The sequence below is a fragment of the Liolophura sinensis genome, chromosome 7 (assembly GCF_032854445.1).
Source record: "Liolophura sinensis isolate JHLJ2023 chromosome 7, CUHK_Ljap_v2, whole genome shotgun sequence".
Lineage (NCBI taxonomy): Eukaryota > Metazoa > Mollusca > Polyplacophora > Chitonida > Chitonidae > Liolophura > Liolophura sinensis.
The window spans coordinates 38,127,284-38,146,000 of record NC_088301.1 but is presented as its reverse complement, the minus strand read 5'-3'; positions in this window follow the sequence as shown (position 1 = coordinate 38,146,000).

Here is an 18,717-nt window from a genome sequence, read left to right as displayed (position 1 = left end):
AGTAGCGGACGTTGAAAAATTAGGTCAGGAACAGATAACTCTCAACGACAAGTTCGAGTGGTGCAAACCTACATCTTGGGTTTAATACTGTACTACTGTCTAATATTAACCCCAAAGCGTTACATGCGGGGTTGATAGCGTACATTTGTGTTACAGACTGACAGCATGTACCTTGTGCTAGCCTATTAACTTAATGACCACTAATTTTTTTATCCATATTTCAGTCCTACGGCCAACATGTAGGCCCTATACTTAACAGGCCCTACCAGGCGGGGTACATGTCACTGTCATTGGCGAAATGTTGGTTTTGTTGATCGTGACATTTTAATTTAAAGCCTACAGATTTAACTGTCACACATTTCAAATGTTCTTTTAATGCCTCATGGAGCGTGGGCGTTGAGAACTAATCGATACTGGACGTCGGACAAGGTTTTTCAGTGTGCATGATAACACTGAAGTTGTAGCGTTTGTTCCTCAAATCCTAAGCACCATTTTTAAATTTGTTTACGACCCATTATTGAAATGTGAATTAAATGAATATACCATTTACCAACAGAGCATACCGACTTCCGCACCTCTATTGGCAGACCTATACCGGTTTTCATATGTGCAAAAATGACTAAAAAGCAATATTTTTTTAAGCTCTAGAATCAATACTAAAGTTTATTTATTATGCTGTATATACTGAATGATCTTTTGCTCTTAGTCCAGATGGTGCATTTTATTCGAACCTATATATATATATATGTGTAAGGGTGACCAATTAGGCTCTAGAGGTATCTCACACCGTCAACGCGTTATGACAAAAGGGATTATTTCAATTATTTGGACAGTAGTATGTCAATGCGTCCTGCATATGGTGTAGGCATATATAAATATATCTATATCTCGCCTTGTAGAGTTTTTGTCACATTTTTGTAAATGTAATGATTTCAATCCTCGTCACAAATTCAGTTGTAATTAAAGGAAGTATAGTACATGTATACCAAGGATAGCTTTGACTCTAAGTTATCTATGCCGTAGGCCTAATGATATAAAAGACATACGGTCTTAGGATAACACCTGGATACAGCACAGAATTTTGTCTCTAAAATCAAATGAAACCACTACAGTTTCGAACCAGTGACCTGATGCACCAAATCACCAACAAAAACATGACAACAGCCCAGAGCACTTAACCAAAAGGCTTCCCAGAGAAACAGAAGATATATCTGACCGATAAACTTAAAGGATACATGAAAAGGAACTATAAAATAAAGACTATGTGTTTATGCCAAATGAAGAAAATTAAACCTCGGAATTTTTGTGTGAAAAATGTCATTTTGGGGGGTATTTTATACCTGTTAATTACCCCTCTATATTATGTATATTTTCCGTCAACGGTCGGAGTTTTTCAGAAATTACGTCATCGTTAGTCTTGCTCGGAACTCGGCGTACTGTTATATGTTATTACACATGATAATCTGCACATTAAGAAACAAAACCAAAGCGTTTCATGTATCCTTTAATTTACGGGGAACATGCATCAGGCTACCCCTATGATGAAAAGAAATGACACAGCTCCCGTAGCTGAATATATCAGATTGGTAATTGTTATTTAGACAGTCGACTTACGTAACAGTATTACCGCTACATGGAGATTCTAATTCTGAAAATTGGCTGAGACCAGTCCGGGTTTTGAAGCAGCGACCTCAATCAGGCACAATACCAACTGATACTACTGTTACCCACTTTCTAGATGACATCTACCAATTCGATACTAATCAGAGAATAAAAAGCAGAGCAGCGACGGCAGTGCATGTGATAGCTGACAAATGGTCATACGCAACCGGCCCCCTGTCTCTTTACCTTAGTTAAGTTTTATATTTGTTTTATTTGTGCAAGTTTTATTGCTTAAAAAGTAGGAAATTACAATTATGAGATAAATGAGTCATATTACAAAAATACCATCTTTGGTTTCGTCCGCCTCATTCAGCGCTAGAGATCCTTCTCAGAGCATTAATCTAAGTTCTCCGTAAATTTCTCGTGAAAACGACACAGAAACACCATTGTTGTGCAAAAAAAGCCAGAGAAGGCAAAACAGGGAGATGGCGACGTTCAAGATGCACGTGGCTAAACATTATACGTATTATTTTGTGCTATGACGTATGTGTGACGTAATGCATATATGAGGAAGGCTGCATAAGCATCTAGTAGATGTACCTTTTTACCAGAATAAACTCAGTCCTCTATTGCTTCATTTCCCAACATCATAATCGAACTGTCAGGCTTTATGAGAACGGCATTGTCGTATAACAACTGTATGTCCTTGTCGAGGCATTGATTTCTATGTACAAGCAAATTGCGGAGCAAGCTTTCATCCTAACCATACAAAATTTTTAGAAAATGCAAAACAGAATGATATAGATATACAGATTTAAGCAGGAAGACTATGACATAAAATAAAAAAACACAAAGAAATTACTTCCATGGAAGAGTTTCAGGCAGTACTCCATTCCAAAGGCTCCTGTACGACCAGTAGTTCTTGGTGTTAATAGATTTTGGTAAATATGGACCATAACCATTCTAAATGAGAAATGCATGCATGGCATGTGAACAGCGAACGAAAAGATGTTACTGGGAATGATTAGTTTCTTGTTAACAATATGTCGGAATTTGCGGGAAATAATTTGATCCGTTACGTAAAGAGATGCGTTATTGTTGAAAATGTATCTACAAAATCTACATAAAAACTAATGATATAAACTGCAAAGTAAAGATTGTGCACGGCTGGAAGAGCGCAGTATAGACACATGGAGGAGAAGTCAGACCCTACTGAGAGACAAGTGTCTCTCGATGTCATATATAGCCTACTTAATTGATGAAGTAAAGGCTGACAGATTTCAAAAGCTTTCTGGTTTTTGAAATATCAAATAAATAATTTTTTGTACATGCCACGTTGTCTTAACATGTCAGTCGCTCAACTAAACGAAGGCAGGAACGACGGTCTGGGGCATTCTTCTGAATTATTTAAGTGGTGACGGAAGTGGTTGTATTTCAGGAAGGACTCATCGTCTTATAGGCCTATGTTGACTATATTACAATTGTTCTTCCATTAACAAATAAAACGTCATCCTACAGATGACGTGAGCTCATACACGAGATAATTTATCTTTAATCAACTTGAGTTTCTTAGTTTCACTGTTGAACTTAATTTATACGTATTTGTACTAAAGAGACATGGTATTTGTTCTTTTAGTGTGAAGTTTTTTGATTGATCTTGTATCTTTACTTCGTATCCCATTACTCCCTAATTTGCTTATTCTGTCTATTATTGTACCTTTTATGCTAATATGTCACTTTCTTGAATCTTGAATCAGCACTATACAATAAGAAATGTAATAATTCCAAACGATGCATTTGTAAAAAAAACTTTAATCTATGCGTCGAAGCAGACATTCGTATACCTATCGTCAACCAAAATGGATGTTCCAGAATGTCACGTGTAAGGCCAAAACGATTCCCAAAAACGACGTGTAAAACACATCACCAAATAACTAAGAAAGAAAGTACAAAATGAGGACGCATCCATGCAGGCAAAAAGAAACAGTTTTCAACGTGGGAAAGACGTAAGAAATGTTCAAATCTTGTACCGTGCCAGCATGTATGATGTCGATAATAAAATTTGTATCTCAGTTGATTGCAACCGTTCATGCATCCAACGTGGCGACCTCATTCTACACGATGAATGTACTGCCCCAAAGCAAGGTTTAATACAAAATAACATAAGAACTAAGAACGTAAGTAATGTACAAAATTAAGACAGAATCACGCAAAGAGAAGAAGCCAGCAGTTTTGAGTATTCAAATCGTGTACCATTTTCAGTATTGAAATCGTGTACCATGTCAGAATATAAGTTGTCGAAATAAATATCTCATTTGCTCTTTGATTGCAACTTTTCATATATCCAACGTGGCGACCTAATTCAACATGATGAATATAGACCTCTTGCGCCAGGTTAAGTGGGGTTAGACACAATTATGAAGCAGAATGCCGGAGATTGTGAATGCTCTGTCCATATTTACTCACCAGAACATCATACTCATTGTGAAACACAAGATACTTAGAGTGAAAGCGTTTGATGGAATAACCATGGCCCACACGTTTGTACAGTAATAACTTTTGAAGTTGACTGAAATCGTCAAATGACACACAGCAATTATATCTAAGAAATGCTGCGTGGCGTAATGTTAAGTACATAGGGTGATACTGGTGTAACTCATGCTATACAACAATGAGTGAGAGAAATAAACTTTTCAGTCAAATACCATTCAATGTTCAGTATGCCCAAGTGCCAAAGTACCAAGTACTTAAGCTGAAATAATGCAGTCATGGTACTAATTACAATCTTTCTACTATCTTACTTGCTTTGTCTTCTGCATTCATGTACTTCAGTTTTATCCTGACAGCTTTGTCTCCCTTATTTTGAGAACCTATCAGAGGTACAAAGGTGTATGCTTGCATCCATCAGTTTCCAGTGATGGAATCTATGCGTCGAAACAGACAGTTCCGGGTCTATAATCACAAGGCCAGTTCCCAAAACGACGCTTAACACTAATTACCAAAGAACCAAAAAAGTAAATAAAGCACGAAAATAGGACGGGATCATAAAAAGAGAAGCGGTCAACAGTTTTCAGTGATGAAGGAAAGACGCAGGGTATGTTCTAGGCGACTAAGTGAAATCAGTATTCAAATCGTATACCATACTAGAATAACAGCTGCTAACAAAATATGTATCTCAGTTGCGACTGTTCATATATCCAACGTAGCGATCTGATTCAACACGATGAATATACAACCCCTAGCCCCGGGTTAAGCGGAATTAGACACAATCATGAAACAGAGGGCTTGAAATTCTGGTGAGATACAGCATTTTGAGTAATTCTAGACCAGTAACACCTAATAAATTGCAATTAATATCACTGGATTTTTTTTACCTAATTGTGCTTAAGCCATGATGTTAGCGGGGTGTAAATTGCTACTATTAATGCATTTAGATGAACAGTTAGAATAAAACCTTGACTAAGGTAAACTGACAAGAGGTTTTACTGTCTATGCTATACGTTTTTAAATATATTGCGTGCTCTGTTCATATTCTCCGAGCTTATATTCCTTATATAATTTAGAAGACTCAAGCGAGAGAATCTTTTATAGAGTTTCCTTGACACGCTATTTTTTTTATAATTAAAATTTGTGACGTAGATTGACATCGTCATATTTTACACAGAACCTAACAAATGATACATTTCGAGATATGTATACGCCATATGAAGGTGCCTTTGGTATATTATAGGAAAGGGGCCTTCCTGGGGCAACAAGAGCCTCTCACCAATGCGGTCGCTGGCTCCCTCCCCTATCGCACATGGAAAGGTATGTAGCAACTTGCGGGTGTTCGTGGGTTTCCCCCACCATAAAGCTCGGTTTCCTCCAACCATAATGCTGGTCATATATAAGTACATAAGTCATACATAAATATTCTTGAGAACCGCGAAAACACCAAACAAATAAATAAATATTATAGATAAAGGAATCTCACGTACCCCCTGTGTAAGGCTGGGATTAAAGAAAGACCTCGTAGTTCGACAGCAGACGATTAGAAGACGAGGATCCCAAACAAACTGCCACGACCTGATCCTAGCAATTATTGATAATGGTGAGCTCGTAAAATTTTGCGGAAGTGGACATTATGATCGCACTGGTTGCAGAGAAGTCGTCCTTAAGCCCGCAAGCGGATATCAGTTTACGACAGAGAGCCATCTCGTCACCCACAAATCCTATATGCCTTAGCGATTTAAAATTTATGGAATACAAACGTGTCACTCGGTGGCATCGGCATGCTGTTCTATTCAACGAAACATTGAACATATATTGATTGTTGTTTGTTGCTTGACGCTATGCTCAATAGTATTTCGCTTTACATGTATACAGCAGCTGTTACTTTGAAGAGTGAATGCAAACTGGTGTCTGGAGTAAATCCACTGGAATTTGGAAAGTAGCGGGCACAATTTTCTGCATGCAACGCAAAAACGCGCACATAAATTGTGAGGGGTCGTTCCAAGCTGATAATCGCATGGCGCATTTCCTAACACAAGCTAAAACACCAGTTTTCACATAAATCCCAGACATTATGGTACTACGAAATCCGTCCAGTGCTCTTTGCAGTTGTAAAGTCGTAAAGGAACAGGAGTCTTAAAAAAAAACCCGAGTCAGGGGTCGAATAAATACCTCGTATGTCTCACGATTAAAAAACGTGTGTAGGCAACCTGCAGATGTTCGTGTGTTTCCCCCGGGCTCTGTCCGGTTTCCTCCCACCATCGCTGCAATCGTTTAAGTGAAATATTCTTGAGTACGACGTAAAATACCAGTCAAATCAATAAATGAATAATTCAAAGGGAAAGACATAAACCCGACAGCCACGACTTTGTTTCAACAAACATTTGTGAGCTAGTAAACCAGAGCAGATATTGACCTAATGATTTGATTGGCTTGGGAAAAAATCGTCGCAGTGTCCTCTAGCAGATATCTGTTCACTTGTCTTGTTAGTCATACCTTGCCGTAGGTATATATAAATTGTTATCCAATGTCTGAAACGCTTAAACGTGGGTAAAAACAGAACAGGAACAGAATTGTATCCCGCATAGACGGTATAGACGCGGAAGTTCTATATGATCGCCCTTTTATGATTTACAGGTGTTTTATGAATGTCGGACATAGGTATGTAGGTTAACACTGTGAAGGGATGCTCCTATTCAAGGCGACAATACAAAAGACTACATCACGATAGTTAGCAAATGCTCACAAGTAATCAGGTTTTTATCAATTTGCCTCTGTTAGGATTTCATTTTAAGTGATCTTGTAAATGCAGGTATCTAAGCGTGATGTTCGACATTCGTATTCCACTCGTTTACAACATTGGAGCGTTCCAAGTCGATAATCGCAAGATCAATTTCCAAAATACTTTAAATCACTTCTACCCAAAGGAATGTGTGCGAAATACAATATATAAATAGCCAATGAAGCTGGAAACGTGTAAGAGGGTAGAGATCAATAGATTTCGATGGTGCAGGCATTAGGTCTAGTCTATATTACATAGTATATATTAGGCAAGACACCCTATTCAAATTTCAAACTGCTATTCCGTGAATATTTTTCACATTGAATACAAATATGCGCACACTAGTCGCGCTTTAGATGAAGCTGTTCATAAAGGCATATTAAGTTCATGCATTAAAGAAGATTGCGCATACAGCCTCTATCCCAGGGTTAAGTGGAAGTACATAAAACAATGAACAAATTGCAGATATTCCAAGCGCTTGGTCCATATCATAATAGGAATTAGAAAGTTCTAAAGAATATTCATACCTAACACAAAAAACCTAACACAACGCATGAATACCAAATTACAGTGAATCTATGCGCCGAAACAGACATTTGTAAACCAGCCGTCAGCCAATAAGGACATTCTGGATCAATAATCGCAAAGCCAATTCCAAAAACGACGCTTAACACAAACTGCCAAAAAACAAAGATAGCACATAAAGTACGAAAATAGGACGGGATCTAACAAAGAGAAGCAGTCAACATTTTTCATTGATGTAGGAAAGACACAAGGAATGTTGAGTTGAAGGCGATTGAGTTGAATCAGTATTCAAATCGTGTACCATTCTAGAATATAAATTGTTGATAATAAAATATATTTCTCAGATGCACTTTGATTGCAACTGTTCATATATCCAAAGTGGTGATATATACGGTCCCTAGCCCCGGGTGAAGCGGAATTAGACCCTTTCATGAAGCCAACGATTGTGGATGTTCTGTCCATATTTACTAATATATAACAAAAGAGTTATACTCATTGTAAAACTTAATAAAACTTGAAGTGAAGGCATTTGATTGTATAAACCTTGACACACTAGTTTTTGCAGTGATATATCGTGAAGTTGATTGAAATCGTCACACAACACGCAAGATCTAACAATATGGCGAGATATGTACGCGCCATATGCACGACCCTTTGGATATCATGCTGTCCAAGTAAAGATAATTTACAATGTCAAAAGTGAAACTATCCCTCTTGTCGTAAGGTCACCGGAGAGGAAACCGTTTTGTCTTTGTACAAATATAGGTCCAGATAAGAAGTATTTCCTTTAAACCCAGCGAAGGGGGGTAAAATATCTTTCAAAGCCTCTTCTATATATGGATTGTTTAAGGCGATGAGGTCATTAATATACCTTGTAGTGAATGAAAAAGATCGGGCCTGGCGCGGATTACTCCTTAATAGTTTCCGCATATAGTCGTGTTCATACGAGAACAGGTATAGGTCAGCCAAAAGTGGGGAACAACTAGGAATACATATAGACTGTTGGTATACGGTTTTCCGAATTTCACATAGATGTTATTAATTAGAAACTCAAGGAACTCGATGAACAACGAAACATCCCATGAATGGTAACCATTGTATGCAGTTGAACTGAAGAAGGCTTTGTTGCCTTTGGCGTTAATGTAGCGATGATCCTAGCCAAGTGGAAGCTCACAACTATAAAATTCTTCGTGCCTACAAAAACATGCCTCTTGTATTGGTTTTGAAATCTCTCTGACGCCTATATGTAATAAATGTTCTGTTTTCTTTTGCTTTATGTAATAAAAGATGAGCATGTCTGTTATTAAGCTGGTTTAGAGTCTAATATAACCGTTAAAATGATTGGTATCTGTGTGAAACTAGTGAACATAGATGAGGAAAAATAATCAAAAGATGCGAATACTTGCAAGACATCCCAAACACGCATTTTTAGCTAGCAAATAGCTAGCAAATGGTCAAGCGTAACGGGCAAAATACCTTCCCTTGTGCTGTGGCACGTCATGATCAATTCAGCTGTTTCCGCGCATTACCTATATATACCAGGGGTCCCCCATAAGGTGTTAGCCCAAACACAGTGGAAAAAGTGCCTACATTCATAGACATTGTGCAAAGGTCTTGCATAATCATGGCTTAGTGGTTGTGTATAAGCATCTGCGCTTTTGCATCTGTCTACTAATGTTTGAACTGAGCCCCTACAGAATTGTTCATTTGAATTTCCAGACGAAATCAGATGACACATCTTATTACCTCAACTTTAAATCGGAATATAGCTCCGGTTGAGATCTGATGATGTTACGATCCATTCGTACGACAAATATATGTTTGATTGAAAACAGTCGATCAGTCAAAACCACGATTGTAAAATTTTTAATTCCGTTGTGACATGAATGGATACATATATACCATACAAACACTACAAAATTCTCATTAGTATAGACTATAACAACTGCTTAAGGAGACCCGTTTTAGGATAACATTTTAGATTCTATCAATTTGAAAGACGTACAGTGAGAGTAAAACCAGAGCAGCGATGACAGTGTGATAGCTTGCAAATGGTCAAACGTAACCGGTGAAATACGGTCTCTTCTCAATTTAACTCAGTCAGGATTTTATTCTGACTGTTCATGTAGCATGTGTTCATAATAGCAAATTAAATGCACCCTAGCACCATGGCTTAAGCAGTATTGGTTAATAAAATCTGTCTAAATGCAGTGTTGTCATCACATTTAACTCGCATTTACAGAGAAATCGGGTATCCCTTATATGTGGGGTTATATAGCTTATTTCTACAAGATGCCACAAAACTGTGTATTGATACTGTCCTTCAGGGCGATATCAACGTGTTAATCATTAAGTTTAAAGTAGTAACTGTTCCTACCGTGACCGGAAGCACTCGAAAAACTGTTTGAATTTCCAAGTGAACGTAATAACAAAACCTGTGAAACTGCAAAAAAACATGTACAAATAATACTTAGATTTCTTGTATGAAATCTAGCAAAATATTACAAAACGAAAACAATTTACACAAGTTTACATTTAAATTTCAGAAATCTATGGAAACACTGCACATTAAAGTAACATTACTATAACATTGTTGCCAATGGAAAACGTGAACATCACGACAAAAATTTGTCAACAATTTGTCAACGTACTCTTCATTACGACTCCCTTTTTCCAAGGCGTTCTTCATGTGAAAATATCCTTGGCCTGAAGTGGGATAATGTCGCTTTCAGAAAAAAAAAGGTCGTCCGGTTAAGTTACGAGAAAGAAAAGTTCGGAGTTATCACATACTTCATCCATCTCTGTGAAAATTGCGCTGATTATTTTGTACCTTTATTCTCCAAATACTTAACAGCAGTCAGCGTTTTGAGAGTTAAATACTATTGTAAACCTTACTAATGTGTAATGTTCTTGCCATGTTCGGTGCTGTCAAAAGGCGACAGAACGTCCAGGACCTCTGATGATCGGTTTCATATTTGTATCTAATTTCGCTTAAAGCATTAGGGGATGTATAATCATCTATGATTATTACATCAGCATGCTGCTTTCATCAATAATTTCAATCAAAGCACGAAATACCGGCTTGTACATTTGACCTGAAAAACTGAAAATTGCTGACTGCTTATTTCTTACATTGTTACATTATTTCATTATTTTACTTACATTTTTTCTTACTTGTTCCTTTAGAATTGGTTTTAATGTTGTTTTAGAAATGGGTCATGCGATTATCGATTTTCTTGGTTTACAAGAGGTATACGATTGTCGGATGCGATGTTTAGAATCAACTCACAGATCCAGTAAATCAAGTGATAAGTTTCAAGTAATACACAATAAATGTAACTGAAAAATAAAACTTAATTTTGACTCATTAATCATCAGGATGATGGCAAAGTAGAATGCAGAAAATATTGAGTCCAAATAATTTCATTTTTCGGAATTACACTGCTTGTTTACTGAAGCTTAATGAGATACAAGTAAAGCCCACCTTTACAGAGTTGGATGCTGCTCACTTTAGATTTCCTCTGTGTAACAGTACAATGGAGCAAAGGTACCAAGCGGAACAGCATAGGTCAAACATGGTATTCTACCTTGCAATGCAAAATCTCGTCTCCTATTGTGCATGTTTATTACTCAAAGCCATAATTATTTTACCTCTTATGAACCAACCTATAGGGCTGCAGCTTTACACATCTGTGCTAAAGAAAAGTTCTAAACTTTGATTGATTTTGTCCGTTTTCTCCCCAATCTGCTACTGACATAATACGTATATAGCCATGCAAATGTATCCATTCGAAACGAAATCAATCCACTTATATTGCTGTTTAATGTTCCGACAACTCATTCTACAGGTACGTACAGGTATAAATCACTACGCTGGGAATAGGATTATCTCCCTTTTGACAAACCTCGACTGAACAGGATACACTCCAGTAGTTTAGGCCTCTACACATGTACCAATGCTCTCTTTCTGGCAAAGTGAGACATGGGGGCGATCTTTGAGCTGTTGAATTCCCCACTCTACATTTATCAGGGGTTCTATGTATGGGTCTGTTCACAAAGCACATGAAACATATGGAGTGTATGATGGGACGCTTTTGTGCTAAGAGACGTTGAGTGACAGAGATAATATCGCTGCAAGCGCATTCCATTCTATTGAACATAGCACGCTCAGATGCTTATCAAAAAAAGGGTGACGTTTTTAACAAAACTTGCCCATATCGTATCTATCGATGTGAGGCCAAGGTTAGTTATTAGCGAAGATTTAGTAAGGTTTGTGAAATGCTAATGGCGATAATTAAAGTACGCTATACAGGCAGAGGCATGCTGGAAACAAACCATATACGTGTATACTACATGGCGTGAAACGTACTAGGAGTATAGTACAGTCCTGTGATATATAGTACCAATGCAGTCCTGTGTTAAACAGTACTAGTACAGTCCGGTGTTTATAGTACTAGTACAGTCTGGTGGCAAATAGTAATAGTACAGCCCTGTGGTAAACAGTACTAGTACAGTCCAGTGGTAATAGTACTAGTACAGCCCTGTGGTAAATAGTAATAGTAGTCCTGTGGTAATAGTACTAGTACAGTTCTGTGGTAAATAGTAATAGTACAGCCCTGGGGTAATAGTACTAGTACTGTCCGGTGGTAAACAGTAATAGTACAGTCCTGTGGTAATAGTACTAGTACAGTCCTGTGGTAATAGTACTAATACAGTCCTGTGGTAAATAGTAATAGTACAGCCCTAAGGTAATAATACTAGTACAATCCCGTGGTAAATAGTACAGTTCTGTGGTAAATAGTAATAGTACAGAACTGTGATAAATAGTACTAGATACAGTCATGTGGTAAATGTATACACGCCGCATCTCGTACCGTTTACATAATAGCATTTTGTTTCTAATTAATTAGTCAACCGTATAGGCTTCTGTAATTAAGAACAGCTCGTTTAAGAAGAAAAAAAAAGAACCAAAAAAAAGTTGATCTCGCGTTCTTGTTGGTTATCATGGTTGAAGACCACAATATAGCCGCTGTAAACTCTTCTGAAAATGCATTTGGAAAATGCAAGAGTGCATGAGTGGTGGTAAATCTGATGTCAATATATACCCAAAATGTCAGTGCTTGTCTGGGTGGTGGTAAACCCATATGGGGCATTACAAAACATTGAGATTTAAACAGGTACACTGACAACCCCAAAGTCTTATATATATACACGTGCCTGTACCAAAATTGTGAATTGCTTGAAATGTGCATATGGGCATCCTAAGAATAGGAGTTATGTAGATGTACATACAGACATACACATAATGTGAGTATACAGTTGTAAGTGCGTCCATACGGATGTATAGAATGTGTCTCTTGAAATACACACTGGTATTCGAGTTTTCTCGTAAAGCCAGTTCATGCTGTACTTAAGCCGTTAATTGCTCTGTAAGTATTTGCATAAATGATTTGTAGTTTGTGTATGTTGCTGAACTGTCTTTGTCATTCTTTTGTTAAATGCCTGTGTTTAATCCAACCAAGTAATGCCTTTGTTTCTATATTTAACTGAACGTCCTCGCCCGGTGACTTATCAGTTTTGGAGAATACATGAGCATAATGAGCTGTTAAACCAGAATTTCCGAAGCAAAAACCAGCATGCTCTTCCTATATATATTGCAAAGAAGTGTATAGACTAGACAATCCAAATCGTCACAATGAAGCGTGTTTTTTTTCAAATACACATTTTAATATCGTTAGTCTCCTTACAGAAGCAACTGTAAGTATATGTATCTGTAAAGCATGTGGCCAATTTACAATCAATCATCACAGAAAATTGTACATTAAAGGAGAAGAAAATTTAAATATCAGTCAAATACCATTGAAAAGGGTATGCATTTCCTCACAGGTGAATGCCATAAAAAATTCTAGCATGTACCTCAAGTTGATAAATTATAAATAAAATCAGCGCCAAAGTCCTCTGTGGGCGACTCCATTTTGCCTAAGAACTAGCTCTAAAGTCATCTGTGTTAGGAGAAGAATTGCCGTCGGAAACCGCCGAAGTACGGTTCGTACATTTCCGGAAGAACTCTTCTTCCCAGAAGGTAGCGAACATTACAGTTCGTTTTCAGCTTGACGATCGGGAAACCGGAATGTTGGACGTAGGTTCCGAGTTTACACGAACAAGCCAGCAGTTTTAACGACTCTCATTGGCTGAGAGGCCACACACCCCAGCATAAATTACAGGGTGTTGCCGTTTTCAGGCTTTACGTGTATGGCGAGGAATTATCGCAAAATTATGCAGCAGGCACCACCAGATAGAAAAAAAATGTGCTCTTTTCAGCCTATAGTGGCATGTTTTTTTAAAGTCTCCTTTAAACAATGAAACACGTGCTGTGCCTATTGTAACTAGGCTGATAATTTATTAGCATTATATAACATCTTTAATGTACATTATTACACATTATAGATATGGGGGGCAATATTTTTTCTCTTTTTGGATGTATGCTGGCGAAGTAGACACGAACGTCTTCACTGTGTACAGCTTAACATAGCATTACATTAAATTCCTTGTCCTTATGTTGCTTTAACTGGATTTTAATTTGATTCAATGGTTAAATATTCTACAAATCAATAAAATCCAACCACACTTTTAACGTATGGGAATTGTTCACATATGCACTCGCATGAAGAATTTTGGTTATTTTTTTAAACGAGGGCGTTTCGTGGACGAGTTATACAGGACAGAAATCAATCCTTTAAGCTCTAGTGTGTTCGGTACAGGCGCTTTTAAGGCTTCATCGAAAACAAAACCGAGAGTTCATGGTTATATAACAATATATTCGTCAGGTGACGGGGTCCATGAACAGATTTCGTATTAGGGTATGTTTCAGTAAAGTTCTGTCGCCTTTTGTCTATAACTTATCCCACTTTGCTTATATTTGTTTGCCGTATAATCATTAGTTTGTTCATTTATTTTTTTCTTTTGCGTGCTGCTGTTGTTAAACTTACAAGCGATATTTGTGTTTCTGGTATAATAGAGTGTATATGGGGTTGATTTCACAAAGCGTTTGACTTACGTATAAACGTAAAACCTAAAGTTTAGGTCCTAGGGATTCAAACACACTCAGTTGTTCGCAATTTTAAATCTTACGGTCTTAAAACAAGGGTTTAAATTACATTCCAAAGAGCCACTGTGGGGTAAGGCGTTGAATTCACCCACAACGCGTTCGCCAAAGTGGCTATTGTGTGATATCTAGGGCAGGTCACTTGTGTGACGCATGGCTTAAGCTATACTATTTTTACGCTTGAGCGATCACCAAGCTCTGTTCGAGGCCAGTCAGTACCTCCATGGTCAAACACAGCGATTTTCTATCATGCTTGAAAGATAACACAGTCATTTTACACGTCATTGTCACTCCCATTACAACCAAACTCGCTGTAAATCACTCAGTTAGGTCTGATGTGTTTTCTCTAACACTGTGTACTTCGCCTTTAATTACTGAAGGTACACAGCTTGTCATTGTAAACCCCATAGCTGTACTTTCAGATATACACATACACGTACACCTATATTCGTCCATTGACTCGATCAACTACATCTTGCTGTCTCCGTATAGAACATACACATATGGGCTTATTTATTGTTGACATAGAAATTCTAATAATGCGACCTTAATGTGTCAAAGAACAAAATTATTAAATAAAGAAATCTGTTAGAGCCAAAGCTTGGTTTTATGGCACGAACGTCGCACATCGTGGTGCACCAATAACTGATCACCCTAATCACTACCCTGCCTTCCGCAGTGATACCACAGCTTGTTCATTCATTATTCATTAAAACTGGACATAAACAGAGCAGTTTTTCTGTTTTGATATTGTTATGTTTTGCAAAATGTGACTAAGAGTAGCAAAATAGTATTTTTGCTGTACATTACAAAAATAATGTTGGTTTCAAGTGTCGTATGTTTTTACAGTGAAGCAAATTATCTCTATATTATCAGCAACTATTTTCGTCAGTCAGACTTTTAACTGATTCAAGAGCCTTCATTTCCTCTTGTTTTAATAATGAGAAACTAAGATGTTTTCTCCATGTACACAAACATTTCCATGCCTCTTGCAAAAATGTCAAAATCTCCAGTCCCTACCGTAGATGAAATTTGCCAAACCCTTGTCTAAATCGCATTGGGTTTGGGAAATATGATTCATATCCAGTATTCACTCTTAAGGGTCGAGTGTCAATCCCAGGAACACACCTGATAAGTGGGCTAAACACAAATTTAAAGAAAGTAAATTAAAAGAAACTATCAATGGTTATTTGATGTATTTTGTGATATATTATATCGTCCATCATTGACGACTTTCTTGCATGGATTGTAAGATGAGATTTCGCTGTGGATGGGGGTTGTGTTTTCACGAGTCTTGCATACAGAGCACATTGCATTAGCCGGAAGAAAGGAGAGAGGGCAAGCTTAGAGACAGAATTACAGGGTTTGTGTATAGATTTCTTGTGTATAGAGGTGCAGAGAAAAGTAAATGACAACCTATTTAACAGATTACAGTTTGACCAGCTGACCTGTATAGTTATCACAGGAAATCTCTCTACTAAAATAGGGCAAACTTCGGACTTTGACCTAATTAACAAGGTGTTTACCTGTACTTGCAGGTGTGTTCGTTTTTAGGTCAAAAATGTCCTTACTAAATAATAGCTTAAAATAATCCTTACGACGCTGTGTCTGAAATCAGTAACAATTGATCAAATTTCAGCTTCATTTATTTGTAAAAAATAAAGCAAAAAACAAACATTGTAAAAATGAAACAAAACCTTAGACGGATAATTGTTGAGCAGCGGTTAGCCGAAAATAGACAACATGGTTCAGTGAGAAAGAAAGAGCTATCATGATATGTGCCCGATAAGCATTAATTGTATAGGGAAAAGATGCGACCTCATGTATGGGGTGATCTATAACAACGTGGTCGAATCTGATCAGCAGATTTCACTGATTTTAATATGAATAATAGAAGTGTCAGTTCTACACTGTGACGCTCTGATCCTGATTCAGACGTCCCATTTCTTTAGGCCAGACGTACCAATATGCTCTAAACAGAAGAACCAGGTTTTTACATTGAGACGCTCTGATCCTGATTCCGGATGTCTCATTTCTCAGGCCTGACATTCGACTACCGGTACTAAACAGAAGAACAGTTTTACATTGAGACGCTCTGATCCTGATTCCGGATGTCTCATTTCTCAGGCCTTGACATTCGACTACGGTACTAAACAGAAGAGCCAGTTTTACATTGAGACGCTCTGATCCTGATTCCGGATGTCTCATTTCTCAGCCTGACATTCGACTACCGGTACTAAACAGAAGAACCAGTTTTACATTGAGACGCTCTGATCCTGATTCCGGATGTCTCATTTCTCAGGCCTGACATTCGACTACCGGTACTAAACAGAAGAGCCAGTTTTACATTGAGACGCTCTGATCCTGATTCCGGATGTCTCATTTCTCAGGCCTGACATTCGACTACCGGTACTAAACAGAAGAACAGTTTTACATTGAGACGCTCTGATCCTGATTCCGGATGTCTCATTTCTCAGGCCTGACATTCGACTACCGGTACTAAACAGAAGAACAGTTTTACATTGAAACGCTCTGATCCTGATTCCGGATGTCTCATTTCTCATGCCTGACGTCCCAATACAGGCGCTGATAGAAGTGTCATTTCTTCTTTGATAAGCTCTGATTCTGATTCATGATGTATGAATGTCAGCGCTAGGCAGAAACACCAATTTTTAATAGAGGCGTGCCTTGCTTCGGACGAAACACTTTCATTTCTGATTTAAGGTATCCCGCTTCTATGCATTGCCAGATGTTCCCATGCACCCTCTATTATACATGTAAAGAGCAATTCTAAATCCAGATGATCTTCTCACGGAGATTCAGGCGTCCCAATTCTATGGTCAGTCGTACTCATGACAACTGAATGACATTAAATTCAGATGAATTCCATTGTAATTTTTGGACGTTACCTTATTTGGGAAATCTTATCCATAATTCTTCAATAAAAAAATAGACCGCCCCGGATAGCACAGTTGGTTTAGCGTCCGCTTCGGGACCGGTAGATCCAGGATCAATCCTTGATCGAGTCACACCTAAGACTTTAAAAGAGGAAGTTGTAACTTCCTCGCTTGCGTTCAGCATGAAGGGGATAGTGCAACGACTGGTTGACCCGTATCAGTATAATGGCTCGGGCGGGGCGGCTTACTTGCTTCGGTAAGTCGTCTCAGTGAAGCAGCACTAAATAAAAGAGCGGTGGAAATCCGTTCTGCAACAAGAGGCACATTACACGTACATGCACCCTAATGATTCCTTCGTCGTCATATGGCTGAAAAATTGTTGAGTACGACGTTAAACCCAAGCACTCACTCACTCACTCACTCAATAAAAAATAAAACTGCCAGAACATAATGCTCTGAAGCAAAGTATCCAGTTTATAACGCCTTGCGGTAATTGATGCCACTTCACAACTAACGGAAATAGGACAATTTGTTCGATAATTGATACATGTGTTCAAACATATGTAGCCCCAATGAATTCGATGTCACGATATATTCTTAGTGTTCCTGAGATATTCAACTCAACCTTGTCAAATTATCGACTGGCTGGGGTAGTCTTTCGATTACCATGCATGGGTGCCAAAGTACTGACTGATTCCCAGGGTCTTTATCAGGAGGTCATAAGAGGATGACAGTAATATATATGATCATAAAATGCTAAAGTAAATCCTCATCTAAAAACCAAAAAATGCCTAAAAACTCGATTTATACGTATTAATGATACACAGTGCATGAAAAACGTTATACGTGGAAAAAAATATACCGAAACATGCGCGACACAGATAAATTGATCTGTAAATAGATGATGGCTAAAACACTTTGACAGATCTCATAGATCACTACACATGTTTCGTTATGTTGCAAGTGAAACAGTTTATCAATACAAGGAAGAATTCTATTGTTTTTTATGACAGATTAAGAAAGGAACCTGTCCGCGGTTGTTCCTGTTGGTGTAAGTGTACCGTCTGACTACACGAAATCTAATCAAATTACACATGGAAATGAGGTTATGTAGCCGCACACATACATGAATAATAATCAATTTGACAGTGACCAGCTGTCTCTCTTTGCTGACGACCAATCGATGAGCGCGGACGTTTTCAATCAGGATATGCAGTGTTCCAGGGATTAGCTATTCCAAGTGAGTCGTCATGGTTTTTGTCTCCCCGCTTTATACCATAGCGGACCATTCTCATGACATCTATTTGTATACAACT